We start from the raw sequence: 21,649 nt of genomic DNA, 5'->3' as shown, positions 1-21,649 counted from the left end.
GACAGTTCAGTTGGCTAGTTGATAAGGAGTAGATGGAATAGGAATAGCCATGGTAAAATTAACAAAGATGAGGAGAAAGTCAAAAGAATCATAAAATTCATCCTGGTTTTTTTTTTTTTCCTTGAAGATGAACCTCAGGGCTTCTCCGGTTTGCAGGTGTAAATAGAGTCTTCTGTAGGGACTTTTGGAATCTTAAGATTTGACTCAAGAGTAATGAATCCAACTGGAAATTCTAGGGACCTTTACTACAGTTGGAAAAGATAAAAGAATAGGGCAAGGGCCTTTCCAAGTTGGCTGCAAATGAGAGGCTGGAAAATTATCCTGTACACCTTGATTAATAAATTGATTGAATGACCTAAGAGTGTTGGGTCATAGAGTCAGTGTGATAGGAGAACAGAGAAGGAGATTATCTATTTACTATAAAATTAGTCCCCCTTCAAGTTGTAAATCTTATAAATCCTGAGCTAATGCTTGACCAAAAAGATGGGCACTGTCCAGGAATCCCTGAGGAAGTACTGTCCAAGTCAGTTGCTGGTGGACTCCATTAGGGGAGTCTCCTTCAAAGGCAAATAGACATTGTGACTATGGAAAAGATGCATCCTTTAAGTCTAAAGTAGTAAACCAGTTAGTCTCTGGAGGTATGTTTCCCAGTAGAACATATGAATTAGGGACTACTGGATGTATGGGTAAATGGATACTTATCCAATAGGTAATATAAAGGCAGAGTAAAATAAAGAAATTGGCTTTCTCGTGATGCCCAAAATGGTGCAGGTTTGAGAGGAGATGGGTTCAAAGAAGGAAGGACAGAGTAGGTGGCCCTGGTATCGAAAAAGGAAAGTAGTTGTCCTACTTGCCACATCCATTGTTACCCTTGGCTCCAGTCCAGTGATGTAGAAAAATATAGATACTCTGCCAATGGTGGAGGGCGAGGCTCTTCGGTTTCATACAACTATTTGGAAGCTTGCGGTTGACTTTGACTCAGTTGTCCTTCAACTCTTGGGGCAGAGGGCAGTCCAATGACCCAACTGATGACACTTGTAGCAAGCAGATTTGGGAGGCTTGTCCTGGTTGGGACACTTTTTGTTCTAGTTTCTGTGCTGTTATCCACCCCCTGCCCCCTCGCCACCATTGGGGCAACACCGAAGTTCAGATCACTCCAGCAGTAACATCATTACATCTACTCCTGTGACTCCTGACACTTTTGCCTCCCACTTAAAAGGATGGTTGGGATTACATTGTGTGTACCTGGGCTGGACAATAATCTTCCCATCTCAAATGCTTAACTTAATTGAATCTGCAAAGCCCCTTTGGCATGTTTGTTTTCATCAGATAAGTCATGTGATAGAACTGCCCAGTAGAATTTTTTTCCTGTTAGGGTTTTCCAAGACCTTTTAAAATATATATAAATGTGAACCTACTATACATTGAAAGAAGAGCAAAACTCATAATTTTGTAATGAGTTTTTGTTCTTTGTCCAAGAAGGTGTATTGTGCTAACAATCTTAATTTAACATCATGCCCAGTGCCCTGTAGATTTTAGCAACATTAGCTGGTACCCGAGAGGCTAAGTAGGGCATGAGACAAATGTTAAAATAGAAACAAAGTATATGAAGAAGTCAGTAATGTTGTGAAGACTTGTGGGAGGAGATTGACTGTGAGGAAAAGTTGAGAATTGACAGGAGATGAAAAGAAAGCTGACCAAGGGATGGAAAAATGACTTAAAATCTAATGTGTCATGTTTTAAAAGGCTTTGCAAAAAATAAAAAAACAAACATTGTCCTATGCAGAGAAAGTTAAATAATCTAAGAAAGATATTTGATTTCAAATAAGTAGAATAAGGAGACATTTTCCTTGTATCAAAAAAAAAGTAAACTTTATCTTACGAAATATAAAATGAAAGATCTTTAAATTGCACATAGAATTGTGATATCAGATATTAAAGGGGAGTGGTTTAAGATTTACAGCTTCTCTTCACCTGACACAGACAACAGTATCATAAGACAGTGAGTTCCTCCAGGGAAGGGACAACCCTTGATTAATCTATGTCATATCACCATAATGTTTATTGAAAACCAAGTAAAACGATGGCAGAGTTATTCCCTTCTTGCACATCACAGCACTGATTCATTTGGAGGAAATTATGTAAAAGAAATTGACAAGAGAAGAGGTATGTGAGAAAAGAAAGATTAAAAAGTATATGGAGTAGACTATTGAGATTTTCAAAGGATATGTCTCAATATTTTCTTCATTCCCAAATTGTTCATTTCGCTGCAATATATAGTTTTCCACGAAAAAAAAAAAACACATGCATTATGAGTAGAGAACAACAAAAGTATATTGAAATTCAGATGTTAATATTAAGTAATAAAAATCATTCTTCAACTAAATTGCAGATTGCTACTTCTTGTCTGCCCACTGTTGTATACATGATCTCAGGGAATCACTCGTAAATCATCAGATTGACAAATACTACATCAAAAAATAATTATAGGCTACTATGTTTTATTTAGAAGATCAGGAAGAAGAGTTTCTATTTTTTAATATTGCAGAACTAGAGCATTCTCTGTCCTGCCTCTGTTGAGATTATATATTTACTGAGGGCAGATTATGATTTGTACTTCTTTTCTATCCCCAGTTTGCATATTCAATATTGTGAACTTTATGGGCATTCATTAATTAGTCGATGAATTGGATTACATGGAAAAATATGTCAATATGAGCACTATGGTAAAGTAAGTAGGAGTAGGCATAAAATAATTAGAAACACATTCCCATGTACAGTGAACTCTATTGATACATTTTCCCAACTCTTTACTAACACTCCACGATCAGATGGATAGATCAGAAAAGACAAATTCAAATTCACGGGCAATACTTTGCAGTATACAGAGACAATAGATCCTACAGAAGAAAACACCTAACTGATTTCAGGCCAACCAGTGGACGACATTTGTAAGTCAGGCCCAGGAAATTGCATTCAAAAGCAATATTGTGACATTCGCAGCGATATGACAGTGGTAATAATGAAAAAAAAAAGTGGCGAAGCTTCAAAATCTCCTGTTCTTCAATGATAATGGGAGTAACAGAGTAATTATGCTAGGGAAGCAGCCAAGACATACATAAAAGGAATCAAAATTGAATTAAAAAATCATTAATATTACAGCTTATTTTTCAGAGGTAAGCAAGGTGAAAAGTGAAAACATGGGAAATAAGGATAATTCTCTGAAACTTGATTGACTTTCTTCAGTGGTTTGAAACTTTTGGGTAGATCTTGCCAAGTTTAAAAGAAGAGATGACATTCGTGTTGAGACTGTGTTATAGCAATAAATTCAATAACAGTAGAAGGTTGGAAGTAATAAATTTAGGAATTTTTAAAGGAAGAGACTTTTGTTATACTGATAAATGGTATAAGAAAAATATTCATTGTTATCTTTCTATTAGATTTTTGGTTAGTGATGTGATTCCTTTAAAAGAATAAGACTTTGGAAAGGAACAGGTCATGAAAAGGATATTTTGAGTTTAAGGAAATACTTTATACTGTGATGCAGGAATAGGGGGGATATACAGCTTGCTTGATACAGCCACTGTGCCAGAACATGTGCGTTTCAAGGCGCAGAGGAGAGCATAGTCAAACCATGGCTATAAATGTGTAGGAGAAAGATACTTCACGTATACTTCATGGCAGGATGTTGTAAGAAACGGCTGGCAAAAGCTATACAAATCACAAAAATCAAAACCTGACGGTTTACGGAAATGCAGAGAATGAATGCTTTAGAAATGTACTTGAAAAAGTATAAGTTTTAAAAATATGATATTGTAGTTTTATGACAATTTAGGAGATGATTTATACTGAGCAGGAAGGTTAATGCCAAAGGAACTTATGGACACATCAGCTAGAAAAGCACATGGAATTTAATTTTTCTAAAAGAACAACTTAAAGTGAAAATGTATTATACCTGGCAAAACAGGAGGATAAAAGGTGACCTTATATGTTTAAATGTTTTAAAAATTATTTTTGCTTTAATTTGTCATTGCAGGATATTCCCCTACTAACCTCATGAGAATAAATATCTGCACAGAATTTTGAATTACTTGGAAAATAATGCAGGAGCAAAATCTATTGTTATCCTAAAAATATTATGAGAAATTAGACTGTAATAACAGAATACGCATCTTTGGCTATTAAAGAGCATTTTGAAACAAAGGAGATGAGCTGAGATGTGAGAGGGTTGTAAATTTGGCACAATACATTTTTCTTATGCATAGTTTGGGAATTATGTAGTCTCATTTGGTATAAACATCGACTCTGTTAGTATTAAGAAGGAGAGCATCCCTGAACTAATCCTCCCTTTTCTTTTCAGGTATGAGGAATACAGTCGATTTCTCCCCAGTGCAGGGGTCAGCAATTTAATGGAGACTGTAATTCAGTGAATGTGTGGTTTTTATAGACTATGCAATGCAAGCATAATTTCAGTGTTTTATTACAGGTATCACTTTGTTTCCTCCATCTCTTCCATTTTATTACATATCATATGCATTAACCTGATGAAAGAAAATGTACTCTCATTGAAGTGGAAAGATATAAGACAGAGTTGATAATATATGGGCGGGGCACTTTCCCCCCACTTTCATAAGCTTTGTGCTCACAGATTGCATGCTGTATTTTTTATTTCAGTAACATTTAACAAAATCATGGCTATGGAGGAAATTAAACTTACACAGAATGTCCATAATGAGGCTCTAAGTGCTGATATTTCAGGTATGGTACAAACTCTAAGTTGGACATTAAAGAGACAGAAGCCATCTTTTTTCCCTGTCATTTTTAATATACAAAAATACCTGAATTTAACCATAAATAACTCGTACAGTAATCTCCACTGTCTGGGGCACAGCAAAACCCCCCAGAAGTAGGCAAGCAGAGCAGAGGCAGCCAGAACAGATGCCATTCATACTCTAACTCAGCAGGGACCTTCTTAGGCTTTCACTCCACTTTTAGTGATTCTCTCTTTACATATAATTAGATCATACTTGATTATCTAATTTCTTATTAGGCATAAGAAGCCTGTGCTAAATTAGAAAGGAGAAGGAGTTATGAGAATAAGAATAATAAGAAATGACAGATAAAAATGCAAAAGGAGGCAGAATACTTATTTTATATTATTTTATTTATTTGTTTATTTTTATTTTTTTTTTATGGACAGGTCAGTGATGCGGGGAAAGGCTGATGGAGGTGATGCATGGTGAAGGCAGGGAGTGGTCAGACCAGATGAGTTTTAAACCTGCAGACAAGGTCTGAGACTAGGTGGCCTCTGAAATTGGCCAGAGCCCAGATCTTCCCATGCCCCTGGCTCCACCTCAGAATACTTATTTTAAAAATAGGTTCAAAAATGTTTTAAGACAGAAAGGCCATTGATTGGGACAGACCATCCTGTCTACTTTGATTTGTCCACGAGATAGCATTTTATTGCATCTAAGCCTCATAGTAGTAACCCCGAGACATCAAGAACAGTTTATATTCTATTCAGTGTAAACCATTATAGAAAAATTTCTATTCCAAACACTTCAGTTTTTAAAAAATTTGATACTGATGGGGATAACAGTTAGTTTCGTCCTTCAAGAATACAATATAAATGAGAATTATAATACATTGAATGAGCCCTAAAATACATCTATTTTTATTTTATTACCAGTAATCAGAACATTTTGATTTTAAACTCCCATTTCATTTTTTCCCCCAAAATTCATTCACGAGTCACCTGGACACTACCCGTGATTGGGTTTACCTCACCTTTCTTGGTAGAGATAAAAAGAATATGTGTATACGAGTTCATTCTTGCTGATTAATTTCCTGGGTGTTATATGCTTTTGTTTTATCCAGAGCAGTTTCTCTCCCTTTAAAAAAACTTTTAGGTTGAAAATAGCTTATGTATGTTACATATTTTTTAGGAAAGTAGGTATCAAAATTAGGGTAAATGAGGACTTTGAAAGACATTCTGCATTATGCCTGCAATGACCTTCTCTTCTTCTCTCTTTACCCACTCCTCACCAACAGACCCTGGGGTCAATATGACTTTACAGTGTGTTTGCCAAAGCCTGGCCCAAGAATAATTTACGTGACTCATACTATGAAGCTTTTACTATATCTCTAGGGAGGTTACAAAGTCCTTTAGGTTTCCTTATTTCCTTACTGTGTGAATTTCTTTCTTTTATTTTTTTGCAGGAGGGAATGTATTTTATTTTTCTTAATTAGATGATTGCCTTGACTACGTTATTTCTTATCTTTCTTCATTAGAAATCACAGATTTACCGTGTGATTCATTTACACAGTTCTATGGTTCTTTGTTGTTATTTGAGGTATAAAGGAGTTGATTCCTCAAGTTTCTTTTCTCTAAACCCCAAATAGAAGGTAGGTAGGTGTATGTATATATATATATATAGATCTATATATATATATAGATATATATAGATCTATATATAGATATATATATAATATATCTGTATCTATATATATAATATATCTGTATCTATATTATATATAGATATATATAGATATATATATAGATATATATAATATATCTGTATCTATATTATATATATCTATATATATTATATATATTTATATATAGATATATTATATATATATACACACACACATACACACACATATCCATATATATAATGGCAGTACAACTGCCATATATTTTAAGCTATCTTAAAATATATATTTCTTTGAGACGTGAGAAATTGTGCAGCCCATTGACCATGAACCTCAAAAAAGAGATAGGAGAAGGTACTTTCTACTGAGGAAATTTGTGTTATCATAGGTCTTTGACTTTAGATATTGACTCTAGCATTTAATCAAGGGAGAAACAGACCAATAATGATCTCATTCCTACTGTCCTTTAATTCAGCAAGGTATTTCTCTCTGTTTCTTCGATGAGGTAAGGGGTAGTATTTAGAATGGAAATAGGGAGAGTGGGAGGGAGGGAGAGAGGGAAAACAAAGATCTGAACTGCTTAGTACCTTTGCAGAAGTAGATATACATAAAACCTTTATAAACAGAGCTCTGATTCTCTGCTAACAATAGATTTTTATTACCTAGTCTGTGCTAACATTACTTTGCAAATGTCATTCTTCTTAGAGCCATGGTCATATCCCAGTGTCCACAGGAGAGAAAAGTTGTCCCTTCCTGATGCTGACTTAAAAAAAAAAAAAAGGCAGAATGGAAGATTCATGCTCTTAAAGTTGAAGGGGAAAATAAACGGCACAGAAAAAATAATGTACTTTATAATGAGACCGAAGTATTAACCTTAGGTTACCAGTTTTCATCTTGGTGTTTGGTGATTCAGATTTAGTATAACCTGAGCAGCCACAGATCACTTTGGTTGTCAAAAGTTTTCTACGTTTTTCATTCATCAAATGGAGTCCCTTGTATTCTGTCAGCTTCTGGATTTTTGTTTGTGTTTTAGTGGGCTCCTTCTCAGCTTTTCTAGAACAGAGTGGCATTTTGGGGAGGTCAGTCCTCCACAGCTTGAAGCATTGCAGGCAAGATAAATCCAGTCACAGATGCTCCCCCTAAATTACCTGGTTGTGGGAATATGATATGAAAAAACAGCCATTTGTATGAGGTTATAGCCCACAAAACTACTATCAAGGTAGCAAACTGAGGTAAAAGAGATGCTGAAATTTTGTGGCAAATATTGGTTGAGTCATTTTCATGCATTTAGCAGTACATTAATTTAGGTGCGAGAAACAGAGTTGGTTAGAAAGACCCTAACATTTCTTTATTCCCTTCCTTTGAAGGCTGACAATATTGGTGTGATTTATACCTCCCTCCCGAAGAACTTCTCAAGTTTCCTTCTAAAAAGATATGTTCTCTCCCCCTGAGTTTTCAAGATCAGATTTCACATCACTGAAAGTTAATTTAAACTTCTGATTTGTGGGGTCCCAAGTTGAGGGTAGTGGCTCTTTCCATAGACCAGATGGTCATAACACAGAATTATTATTTTCCTGGACAATCATCATTTGGGGGAAAAAAAGATAGACTTAATTTGTATTATTTCCTTTCAAAGAGTAGAAACTTTAAAACATTCAGAAGTCTATGTTCACCAAATTCATTATAGTAAAGCAGTTTTACTTGTATCTTGATGATTACTCTGGCTTCTTGTCGAGCATCCTGGATGCAACACTTGCCCTTTCTTTTTGGCTTAGTGTTCAAGTAGAAAGTTCTAAAGAATGACCAGTCCCCAGAGTGCTCTCACCCACCACATTACACTAGTGATAAATCGAACTAATATATTCTCTGTGAGTTTTAAATTAACCTAGAACAGTTTTTTTTTTTTCTATGAAATAGCTCTACACAATGAAATTTTCATGAATTATCAGCTGGCACCCTGGAAGCCAAGCCAGAATAGGAAGAGAAGGAATGGAAATCTCCCTCCTAATATTAACACTGCCAATTCCAATAAGCATAGCAGGAGCATAGATCACTCTACACAGGGTCTACACATTGTCGTAGGATAAAAGTTACCCGGAAGTTTTTGAACATGCTGACACTCTTTTCAGTGATACTTTAAGAAGCCACTTTCAAGTGCTCTTCAGGTATCACTGCCAAGAACAAGGGGCTGCAAAAGCTTTCATGCTGTAGCTTTTATATGTTCTGTTGCCTTCCAGAATTTTCAACATAAAATTAGTGTAACGTTAACAAAGAATGAACTATAGGGATTTTTTTAAAATACTTAATTTTTTAGAGCAGTTTTATGTTCGCAGCAAAATTTAGCAGAAAGTACAGAGTTCCCATTTACTTCTTATCCCTGCAGTGTAATATTTTAACTTAAAATTTTTACTTTTATAAAAATAACTTTATTGAGATATAATACACATGCCATGAAATCACCATTTTAAAGTGTACAATTCTGTGTTTTTTATTATATTCATGGAAGTATGCAGCCATCACCACTCTAATTTCAGAATTAAAATTTAAATGATGAAATTAAAAATACCAGTTAGAGAATTTAAAGAGGAAAAAAGATATCCCCAAACTCACCATTCTACCCAAACTCTTGTCATTTTTGTGCACTTTATTTTATTTTTTTAACAGATAATTTTACAAAATGATGAAAATGTTCTATGCGCTTACTTTAAATTTTTCTTGCGTGAGTCAATGGCTCTGTCTCTTTAAGTCTGCTCACAGTGTGATGAGGTGTGTTGTGATTCTTACTGCTGTGTGAACACATGAAATTATTCAAGTGAGGAAAATAACTTCATGGCTATGTATGCTGTGGTGTGATGCTTTCCATTAAGCTGTCTCTCTTGGTATTTAAGCATTCCAGAGCACTGTTACAGCTTCAGATTTTTTGATCATTACTGTTAAATAGATGTCTTTTATTACTCTGTGCTAAGGTGTGAAAACATTAGAAGCTTACATTAATTAATAAAGCTAGTATGTCCTTAGATAATGCTGTCCCCTCAAACTAAGGGCAGACATAGCCTCGGCATTTTGAAGGAGCGCTTTCAACTAACACCCGTTGGTGGGACTGAGCATGAGTAAGTGTGTAAGAAGTAAACAAGGGACACACAGTCAGTGGAAGCATGGACTGCATCTGAACGCATTTACAAAAGTTTCACAAATGGCCAAAAATACACAAAAAGATGCTCTGGAATGTGAATGAAAACATCTTTTCTAGATCAGAGTAAGAATGATTGAAAAAAGTGTTAATGTTAAGTGCAGTAGAGTGTGTGGGAAGTAGAGTACTTGTATGTTATGAGAGTGTAATTGATTAAGATGTTAATTTGATGGCCTTTATTAAGATTTAAAATGTCTATCCTCTTTAATTGAAGAATTATACTCTAAAGAAGTTTAAAGAAGTGATGTTAACATTGTATATAAAAATACATTTTTATATATATAAAGTACAGAGATGTTCATTGAAGCCATGTACTAGCAAGAAATTAGAAACAAACTATTGCTAAGCAGTGGGAAAATTGGCTAAATAAATCATGGTTCAGATAGCCATTTAAAAAAGCAAGGTACATTTATATGTACTTCCCAGTACAGATGTGCATGATATACTTTTATGCAAAAAAGTGGAAATATAATCCCCCTTTTAATTTAAAAGGAATATATTTGAAAAGATAAGACTGTTTATGCCCAGGAAAACTGGGGCTGGGAGATATTTTACTTTTTATTTTACATGATTTATTCAATTGATGGGATTTTGAGTGATTTTTACTTTTTTTTTCTATGTGTCTTTCAAATCCAAAATTTGAAAAGTTAAGTAACATTCTAAAGACTTTCAAGATGAAAAAATACAATTTGAGCTAGGCTGTCAAAAGTATTGCCAAGTAGAAGTCCTTAAGGAACCAGCTCGAATGAATAGGTAAAAATGATTTCTAATTAGTATTTTGGCAATTTATATGGAAAAAGATGTCTCTTAAGTATGTGGAAATAGTTTTTGCTCAGGTTAAATCTTTTGAAATAATTTTTATTTTTTCTAATAAAAGTGAAATATAAAATATTTGAAAAAATAAGAATATAAAGAAGATAATAAAAATTACCTATAATTCTATCACCTAGAGATATGGTAGGCTAGGTCTTAGGACCTCATTGCTGCTATCGATTTGAAATTTCAAAAAGATTTTATTTTCATGAGGAGAGTATTCTTTATTCTAGTCACTTGTCTAACTGCTGAGTTAGTGAGGGGTCAAATAGAATCTTAATGAAGTTTCCTGCCTGTTTCCTATCAAAAATGGTAATATTAGTAATATTGTACGTTGTAATGAAAATTAGAAGAGGATAGAAATGCTGAAAGCTACAAAGAAGGAGATAGGAAGATAAGTATGACAGTCAAATCCTAAATTTTTACATTACCAAAGAAGAGAGTAAAAGTGTCTATGATCAAAGCAGCCTGTAAAGAAACTCCTGTTTGTCGCTTCCCTCCTGTGGTCTTGTACTGGCGGCCTGCCAGTACTCATCGAGTGGCTGGTGACAATGGAAAAGACCTGGAGTACTAACCTGGAGTACTTGCGTTATTTGGTACCTGGAGAGTCATTCTCTGAGGGATTCAGAATCTTCACAATATGCTCACAGTTACAGGAGGAGTGACTAGGTTAACCACCCTAAACTTCTCACCCCAGGCAGTACCACGTAATCTTCCTTTTCCTATGACAGGCACTGGGTGCTCTGTCATCATCTGTTCTTAGATTACAGGTGGGTCTGGTCAGTAGCTCCTTGAGGTCCCTTTCTCCCTTGACCCCTAAATCCAGAACTGCATATTGAACTGTGCTCCCAGAGGCTGCAGCATTGAGTAATTTCTAACTCCTCAGCACTTTACTATGCCATCTTTACCTCAAGGAATAGCTACATAATTTGCAAGGTCCAGTAAAAAATGAAAATGTGGGGCCCCTTGTTCAGAAATTAAGAATTTTAAGACAATATAAGCCAAGCATTAAAACAAGCATGGGCCCTCTGGGACCACTAACGCTGCGTGCTCCGGAACCTGGCTCGGGTCACCAGAGCCTCACCTCCTGACCAGGGGTGTCCCATTATTGAGAGAGGGCACATAGTACCTCCGTCCTCCTCCTCTCCTTTTTTGAGTTCAGCTACCTCCAGACAGGGCTACCAGCCTTCTGATCATTGGGACAAAGCTGTTCTTTGAGAATGAGGGACAGGTATTGTAGGGAAGGCAAAAAAATTCTTTCTCCTACTACCCTCCCAGGTTCTCTGACTGATGCCCTGTAAATTGGACTGACAAAAGGCAGATCAACAGAAGAAAAACAAACAATTCTATTAATACGTTAATTGCGCTTACCTTTGGGAGTACCCAGAGATGAGTAAACTCCAAGAAGTAGTTAGAATTTGAGCTTATGTATCAGTTTCCAGGGGCAGCAAATTGTTGGAAGGCAGATATATGAGGAAACGAATGGAAGATAAGAACTAGTTAGTAAGATTTGTTATGTAGATTCTTCTGGTGCAATCTGCAGGCTGTTGAGGTTCTTAAGTTGTCTCTAGTGGTTAACTTTGGTCCTTTTTGATAGAGCGAGGAGGGGGAACACCTGTAAATTTATGTCCTGCTTTTAGGCAAATAGGGAGAGAACAGAGAGCTTTTCTTAGGTCTGCCTTAAGCTCAAAATAATCCTTACACTGAAATGGTATAGTTTGCGGGGGGGGGGGGCACATTCTGGGGTGGAATTTTGTGCTATCCTACAGTATCCTCTCTTGGCAAATTGCAGCTCAGTAGACCCATGACTTGAAACCTCGTGCATATTCAACAAAGACTGCCCTTCCTTTGGACAGACACAGTCCTATGTTGGGGCACCCAGCCTGGCACTTGGTGGTGAGTGGCAGGCAAGCTGGTTTCATTTACTGCTAACATATTTGGCTGGGCATCCTCATAGGGAACAGCCTGCATAATCCTACACAGTTGCCTTGCCTAGGGGACAGCCTGGCTGCTTTCTTGCCTACAGAGTGGCATAATCATTAGGCTAGAATATCCTTTCTAATTCCCACATGACAACCCAAATCCCTTAATCTGGGCTTCTTGACTACCTAGGCTACTCTGGTTTGCACTCTAGGCTAGAGCTCTTTGCTCTTTTTGTTGTTTGTTTTTTTGTTTCGTTTTGTTTTGTTGCTCACATTTTTAAAAATTCCTTTTCTTGTGACAAAAAATAATTTATTATTGGGATTTGTCAATTCATCTACCTAGCTTCACTGAATGAGTTTCTTTACTAGCAGACAGATCCATTAGATTATTCTTCCATCTTTCAAAGTTGCTGGTGTTTTAGCTCACTCCTAAAATGGTATATGTTTAAACTTGAAATGACATTGATGAAATATAAAAAGAGAAAAATGAAAAATTATCCTAATTGCTATAGTCTTCTGTAATTCCTGGCTAGGTTTGCCTGAGAGTAAGCCAGAGGAAAATGAGGACTGAGGTGAGAAGAAAAAGCAAGTGAAGTCAGGTTCTTGGGAGCCTTTTATAACTGGGTTCTGTTATTAAAAATTAAAAGAACATCAGATTCTGTTTTTCACACCCACGAAAAATAATGCACACACCCAGGAACAGTTTGGGAGATGGAATTTTGTTCATCTGGGCCTTTTAAAGTCCGTGTCTACTACTGAGGTGAAACGATACTGGGGTAGCGAAGAGCCACGCCGAGGGGCTCTTCCTCTAGCGACCGTCTCGCCAGGTGTTCAGGCTGTGGTCTTGCCAAGGGTGGATGGTGGCGGGACAGGGACTATGAGGAGGTACTTAAAGGAGCTGGAATCATCCCAAACTGACTAATAAGCCCCCACAAACTTTTCTAAACTCTTATAACCCGTTTAAGTATTTTTGTGCGTGTGCATGTGTGGGTGGGGGGGGAGGAAGGGGGACTAGAAATTAAAACCCTAAGACTCAGCAGAGAAAAAAATACTTTCTTTCATTTACTTCCTTAGATCCTCAGATTTGTTTTAGATTTGTTTGCCATTTTTGGCAACAAAAATTCAGGGTCTGTGGCTTTGAAACAGATTCCGGTACCCTATGGCTCAGTACCATAACTGTGGAGTTAGAGATGTTCTATGTGAACAGTTATGAACAAAGATATATAATATGCATGCATGTGTGCTTGCTCATCTTTTCTTTAGATAAATCCAGAATTTATAGGAATATGAGATTCTTGCTATTAAAAATGTTTAAAGCAGACTAGAAGAAAATTTTCTTTGATTTTTTACCTGGAAACTGCCTTTTACTCTTCTGTTAGACAGTTCAGGGACAATATAGTAGTGGCTCTACTCCATAAGGACATCTGGGAACTAAGTTCCTTCCTCTTGTTGCTCAGTCATCCCTAGTGTGTGTTTACCCATATGGTCTAAAACGGCTTGCTACCATGTCCATGTCCTGGGCACCAGGATGGAGCAAAACGGCATATGCCTTTCATTTAAACACACATCCTAGAAACTGTCTCTATCACATTAGTCAGAACTTAGCCATAAACTTTTTACTAGACAGCCAGGTACCCAGATGAAGATCGTGGAGTTTAACATCATTGAGGAAAGGGAGAATGGATACTGGAACATAGCTGTCGCTCTCTGTCACACTTATTTTTGAGGTCATATTCTGCTCATTACATTTTGAACCCAGAGCACTAAATATTGTATGAAATAATTAGCTTATTAAGAAGTTAGACACAAAAATCTGACTTTAATTGCAAATGATTTGTTATCATAAGTAGATTGTGACCATTCGCCAGCAGCTGCCTGTGGTACCGTGTTAAGAAGGATTGTCGAGCTGTACTGTTACTGAGCAGAAAAATAATTACATGAGCAATAAGTGATACCTGCCCTGGACACAGAATGGGATAATGACACCATGTATTTGCTATCCTTAATCTGATTTCAGAGAACAACTTCTATAAAGTCATAGATTTTATCATTGGCCTCACTGTTGGAGATGTTTTCTTTTTTCCCCAATGATTCATTCTGCAGCCACCAAACAAGGGTTTAAGTTAGGAGATGGGTGGGAGATTTACATTTAATGGAAACGCTAAACAATTTCAGAAGTTCAGTTTGTGTTTATACACTATAGTAAAGCCTTTGACTGCATTGATCGTGAAAAGCTCTGAAAGAGCATTTGATTGCCCTGATGTGTGCAACCTGTCTTGTGGACAGGAAGCCACTCAGGACAGAATATGGAAAGACAGAATGGTTTTCTACAGACAAAGGCATCAGACAAGGGTGCATATTATCTCCTTCTTTGTTTAAATCATACAAAAACTGTCTAGAGGAGGGAGGAGTGAAAGTTGGTAGAATATCCATAACTTAAGGTATGCAGGTGGCATCATCTTATTGGCAGAAAGTAGCCATGATTTGAAACAAGTTCTGATGAAAGTGAAAGAAGAAAGTGCCAAAACAGGACTGCCTTTGAACATCAAGAACACAAAAATCATGACTACAGGAGAAATACACAACTTTCACATAGACAGTGAAACATCGGAATTGTTAAAGGATGTTTGCTTACCTTGGGTCCGTCATCACTTCAAATGGGGACTGCAGCCAAAAAATCAAGAGGCACCTGAGACTTGGAAGGGCAGCAATGGAAGGATGAGGAAAGATCACCAAGAGCAAAGATGTGTCATTAGAGACCAAGGCTAAGATCATCCACACCTTTGTATTTTCAATTATTATGTACAGATGTGAAAGTTGGACAATGAAGAAGGCTGATAGGAAAAACATAGATTCATTCAAAATATGATGTTGGATACTCTGGACTGCTGGAAAGATGAACAAGTGGTTCCTAAAGCAAATTAAGCCTGAAACATCTCTGGAGGCAAAAATGACAAAACTGAAGCTGTCCTACTTCAGACAAGTCGTGGGTTCTTTGGAAAAGATAATAATGCTAGGGAAAAAAAGAAGGCCACAGCAAGAGTAGAAGACCAAATAGAAGATGGATAGACTCCATAAAAGAAATTACAGGCAAAAGTTACAGGAGACGAGCTGGGCTGTTGAGGACAGGCCATTGTGGACATCACATTCAGAGTTGCCGAGAGTTGGAACCTACTCCACAGCATGTAACGCAGCAGAAAGGGAGGTTTAATTGCATGATCAGCTAAAATAAATTTTTAGAACACTCAGGAAAACCTGAAGGCACTAAGAAAGCCACCATTATGTGATCATATTCAGGGAAGAAAGGGTGAGGAACAGATTGGAAAGACAGCTAATTTCCTCTTTGCTCCAAAATGGTTTATAACGACTGAATTGTTTAAAATACTGTATGTGTACTGTCTTGTTTGGCTTTATCTTTCCTTGTGTCTTATCTCTTTAATTATGAGCTCTCGGGAAACAAGTCTATATGTGACATCTGTTTGTGTCCTTGACACTCTCAAGCACGTCTTACACAAAGAGAAGTCACCATCAATATTTGTTGATTGCTGGATTGAAACCATACATGATGATCTAGTTAGCTCCCCACTTCCCGCCGAGGAGGTTGCTCACCGCATAAGCATTACTATACTCAATTTATCTTTCAGACGCTGAGGTAGATGGTGACTAAGTGAATTGTACCATTCTTCCGGTGGTTTTGAATGCCTTATTGATTAGTAGCAGAATTGACTAGGATGAATGTCAGTTGAGGATTTTCTTCCTCTCTTTTTACCTTGGTTGTTTTGGCAGGAGAAGTGAAGGACAATTTTCAGGCCTCTTTAAGAGCTGAATGATAAATAATTTCTGGATAAATTAATATCCTCTAGATGAGAGCACAGGGGCCATATCTGGCTGTCCTGATTTTGCTTTCCTTGTTCAGCCACTGGCAGGAGTCACCTTTGCTCTTGGTTCAGGTCCCAGCCCCTCCCTTGCTTGTCTGTAACTGTGGGTGAGTCATGGCCACCTTGCTGGCCCTCCTTTTTCCAATTGTAAAAGAAAGATGAGTCGCCACCAGATGATATCTTTAAGTGCTCGGATCAGGAACAGAAGACCCTCTGGAAACACAGCATCGTTGTTTTGTGTGTGTGTGTGTGTGTGTGTGTGTGTGTGTGTGTGTGTGTGTGTGTGTGTGTGTGTGTTTTAAGTAAATGGGCTGTTTGCATGATAACTAACTCCTGTTCTTCCCTCAACCAGATTTCCTGCTGAGGTAAGTAATATGAAGTGGGGTTTTTTTCCTTCAGCTTTTAGTTTTTTGTGTGTATGTCTGGCCTTGTAAATGTGGTGAATAAATGCTATAATTACAACCTTTTTTGACAGCTCTGTAATTTAATTGTAATTCATTCCGAGCATCTTTTTAAGACAATGAAGTGTATTGAAGATGCAGCTGTTCCAATCTCATCTGCTAAACTGACTAGAATTATTGGGATCATAGTCCCAGTAACTGTGGGAACTTCCGATTTATTCAAGGCCAAATATGGGATATATTTGTGTGGGGGAGGGGCATGCCCACTTTCTGTACCATGGATGGTTTGGCAAAAGTGGCAGTGTGGTATTGGCTTTTGCATAAATGTGTCAATTATTCTGAAATGGAAAAACTCTTGGATTTTTTTTTTTCTGCAATAAGTTATATACCTTCTGTTAACATTCAGAGATAGTCCCTCTCTGTTAACCTGAAATTGATGCCTGCTGGCATCAACTGTGGGTTATTGGAGACCATTTGGTCATTAGATGTATTAGTTTGCTAGCGCTGCCATAACAGGGTACCACAGACTGAATGGCTTAAACAATAGAAATTGATTGTCTCACAGTTCCGGAGGCTAGAAGTTAAAAATCAAGATATTGGCAGGGTTGATTCCTTCTGAGTGCTATAAGGGAGAATCTGTTTCATCCTTCCTAGCTTCTGGTAACCTGAGGTGTTCATGGGCTTGTACATGATGTTCTCCCTGTGTCTTTACCTTATCTTCCCTTTGTGTATGTCTTTGTCCAAGTTTCCCTTTTCGATAAGGACATCAGTCATATTGGATTAAGGGCTACCCTAATGACCTCATTTTAACTTAATGAATTCTGTAAAGTGTCTGTCTTCAAATAAGGTCACATTCTAGGGTGCCGGGGGTTAGGACTCCACATCTTTTTTGGAGGGACACGATTCAACCCATAACAGATGTCTACTTGAATGTGCAGGAATTTTCTTCTATAGTGGCTGCAAATAATTTGTGTCCTAAAAGGGGTGATTTCAGGAAGAGATTCACAAGAATTATTTATTTTATAATAATATTGTTCTTTTCATTTATTTGGAGCTGTAACACCGAGCAATTAAATCTACCACTTTTCCTCATATTTGACCAAGTACTTCTGGGAGAGCCTGATGTACCTTTGACCTTCACTACCCCGAATATAACTTACTGAAGACACTGTGAAAGAATAGATCTTGGCAGGTCACCTCCGAACTATTAACTGGTAGATGAATTAAAGATGAATTCATCTAATTGAAGATGAATAACATGAGTCTTCCCACAACCCCAGTTCTCTTCCCTCCCACTTCTACTCCCCATTTCAAGAAGGAGTTTGAATATAATTCAAGAAAATACTCCTGGTATCAGGAAACTCCTTCATTTGAGGATTCTAATGATTTAGACTACAGTTGGTTATAAAACAGAACTTTGAAAGTAATATCGAAGATGAAGGAAATAAAATAGAGGGGATGAGGATTGTTTGATGTGATTGAAATAATAATGAACTAGATTTTAGGAGAACAGCCTGGTCAAGGTTCTGCAGTTAACTGAGTTGATCTTGGACAAGTAAATTCACATTTCTGTTTGCTAATTGTACAGTGTGGGCTTTGGGTCATTGGGTGATCTCTCAGCTAGCTTCCAGATTAAAGTCCTGTGATTTCAGGGTTACTACTACATGAGAAGAGGCAGATAGATAGTAAATGTTGGTCAGTGCGCAAATATATGTGTTCAGTGAAGTCTTAGAAGGTATTGGGTAAGATATTCAACATAATCTGAAAATATAAGTGATTATTCAGTGCATTGAGGCTTATGATATGATAACATTGCAGAGAGGTAAAATAAGGAAACTAAGGAAATTTGGTTATAAGAAATATCAGAAAAGAGACCAAAGGAATATATTTGAGTGAAAGAAAGAAAAGGAGTAAAAGTGCTCAGAAACCTACCTGTAGGGATAGTAGACAGCTACTGGTGAAGGGGTGGGGACCCCTCCGCTCCAGCACTTTGATCCGCAGCCACACCTGTATCTTTACCACCACTCAAGTGTATTTCTGCAGCCAAATTTTTACTTTCCCTATTAGCGCAAATCTAGATATGCAAGTAAAAATAAGATTGCAGGCTTACTTTGCTTTCTAGATTAGCGCAGGGATCTAATTGGGAGCACTTGTGATGTCTAGTTTCTGTTCTTATGACCAGCTCTTGGCTCTTTAGAAACAAGCTCTTTGAGCTTCACTGAGCTCCCTAAGAAACAGATGGTGGAGTTTTAGTTGAAATATGCCTAAGGGAAACTTGCTCTTATTTGGAGGAGTCTGATAGCCTGCTGGAAACTGTAGAAGGACACAAGCCTGGCTGCAGCTCTTGATGTACAGGATGTTCATTTCAAGGGCCATCTGGAATGAAGACAAGCCAATGAATTTATTTCAGTGGACTAGTAATTCGTTTTGCAATCCTGGCTTTTGATACTTTTTTGTTTTTTTAATTTAGGAATCCTTTTCTTTGAACTTAAGACCTTTGGAGAGGGAGTTGGGTTTGCCATAAGGCATGATTATTCATTTATTAAATACTGACTAGAACAATAATTGTCAAGGCCTGCTGTGACGTGCACTATATTGTATAGCTTTGAACAAAGGACTCTGTGAGCCTAGCGGAAGAGGACAATCAGTCCTACTAGAGGAGTATAGTCCCTGGAAGTTCTGCTTAGGTGAAGTGGAGGCCAGCTTCCTGAAGGATGTAGCATTTTAGTTGGGTCTTAAAAGATTGGAAGAAAGTAAAAGCTCACTCGCTAGAAAAGTGAAAGGAAGTTCCAGCAGAGAGAGAACCATGGACAAAGAAGAAAGTGTTTGATATGTTCGAAATCCAGCCAGTAATTCAGTGTACGGAGAGGGGAGGTTAGGATTTGTAGTGAAGAGTGACAGGACAAACCCTCAGAAAAAGGGTAGGTTAAGGCTAGATTATGAAAGATAGTGAAGGTTGTGCCATGCTAGGGAGTTGATTTTGATCCCTTAGGTAAGAAAAAGACGCTGAAAGAGATAGTTTTTGAATTTTTTTAATTGAGGAATAATTGACATATTAGTTTTTGGCTTACAACATAATGATATATTCAATATTTGTATATACTGTGAAATGACCACCATAGTAAGTCTAGTTAATATGTATCATCATACATAGTTACAAATTTTTTTCTTGTGATAACTTTTAAGATCTATTCTCATAGCAACTTTCTAATTCGCAATTCCGTATTATTAACTATAGTCACTATGCTATACATTATATCCCCATGACTTATTTATTTTATAACTAGAAATTTGTACCTTTGACCCGCTTCACCCATGTCACTTATTCCCCCACCCCCTGCCTCTGGCCACCACCAGTTCTCTGTATCCATGAGCTCCGTATTTTGTTTGTTTAGATTCCACATATAAGTGAGATCATACGATATTTGTCTTTCTCTGTCTGATTTATTTCACTTAGCATAATGCCTTTAAGATCTATTTTGTTGCAAATGGCAAAATTTTTATTTTTTATGACTGAATAATATTCCATTATATGTGTACACCACATTTTTTTTTTTTATCAATTCATCCATCGTTAGATGCTTAGGTTGTTTTTGCATCTTGCCTATGGTAAACAATGCTGCAGTGAACACAAGGGTGTAGATACCTTTATGGGTTAATGCTTTCATTTTCTTCAGAAGTGGAATTTTGATCTCAAGTCCAGAAGTGGAATTTCTGGATCATATGGTAGTTCTATTTTTAATTTTTTGAGGAAACCCCCCCAAACTTTTTAAACATGATTAGCTCTGCATTTTAGGAAGTATCACAACAGCTACATGAAGTATGTATTGGAAGGTACCAGACTGCAGTCAGGAAAATAAATTTGGAAACTATTGCAATACTCCAGTGAAAAAAGCAAGACACGTTACCTTAGTTCAAGTGCTCATTATTCTTCGCCTGCCGTTAACCTCTTCAGTAACTTCTACTCAGAAGCGTTCATCATAGTTATTACAAGATTAAGACCTGCTGCTTTTATTTCTTTAAGTTCATTGATTCTTGCATTTAAATTTTAAATAGGTAACAAATTTCCATAGGTCAAAACTTCAGAAGTTTAAGAAGTATAAAGTGAACTTTTCTTCCTACTTTATTTCTCATGCCAATTTCTCCCTCCCCAAGATAGCACTGTTTTTGGTTTTATGTGAATCTCTGTAATTTTTTTAAATGAATATACAATAAAATATTAATCTACCCTTAAAACAGATATGTTTGCCAGACATACCGTTCTTCCTTTTTCACTGGAGTATTGCACCACGAGTGTCCTGTAGAGCCTCCCACAGACTGGGTTTTGCTAACTGCATTCCTGCAGTGTAGTTTCTGTATTCCTCTGTCCTCTATATTTTCTGTAAATTTGTAGTTGGAGCAAGGTGCTATCACGTTTAGGTTAGATTTTTTTTCCCAAGATTACCTCATAAGTGGTGTGTCTTCCATCAGGGGGCAGATAATGACAGATTGTCTCATTTTTTTGTAGCTTCTAGTATTTTAATGGTTTCATATTTAACATTTTAATCTCTGCTCCACTTGAAGTTTATCTTTGTGTATGGTATGAATAGAGTTTCAAATTTATCTTCTAACTGGCTATCCAGTTATCCTAACAACATATATTGAGTGGTCTATCTTCTTCACTAATTTAAGATGCCGTTTTTATCATATATTAAATTCTCTAATGTAACTTGGTCTATTTTCTGGGCTTTCTATTCTGTTCTGTTTATCTACCTGTATTCACACAATAGTTTTATACTGTTTTAATTATTGTAGATCTATAAAACTTTTTAATACCTAGTAGGGCTAGTTTTCCCATATTACTCTTTTTTTTTTTCCCAGAGCTTTCGTCAATATTCCTTTTTATTGGAATTGGTATTCGACTTTTAGGTTAAGTAGAATGACGCTTTCGTAATGTCAGGTTTTCCTATTCAAGACCATGCATGGCATGCCTTTCCATTTGGTCACTTGCCTGTCCTTTGAAAGTATTTT

General features: G+C 36.9%; 1 protein-coding gene across 11 annotated transcripts in view; it reads left to right on the top strand.

The window, feature by feature from the left end:
* CRACD (capping protein inhibiting regulator of actin dynamics) overlaps nucleotides 1–21,649 on the top strand; it is a 230,569-nt gene that overhangs the window by 121,584 nt on the left and 87,336 nt on the right. Inside the window, exon 1 of one of the 11 annotated variants that reach the window (XM_036227908.1) lies at nucleotides 16,530–16,603. The exons of the other annotated variants lie outside the window; for them this stretch is intronic. The gene's annotated coding sequence lies outside the window, so the exon portion shown is untranslated. Of the gene's footprint in view, nucleotides 1–16,529; nucleotides 16,604–21,649 lie in introns of those variants that run through there. 11 annotated transcript variants of the gene reach the window in all.

Source organism: Rousettus aegyptiacus, unplaced genomic scaffold (genome assembly GCF_014176215.1).
Source record: "Rousettus aegyptiacus isolate mRouAeg1 unplaced genomic scaffold, mRouAeg1.p scaffold_m13_p_10, whole genome shotgun sequence".
NCBI classification, from domain to species: domain Eukaryota; kingdom Metazoa; phylum Chordata; class Mammalia; order Chiroptera; family Pteropodidae; genus Rousettus; species Rousettus aegyptiacus.
Note: the sequence above shows the minus strand (reverse complement) of the source record. Positions and strands in the feature narration are given on the sequence as shown.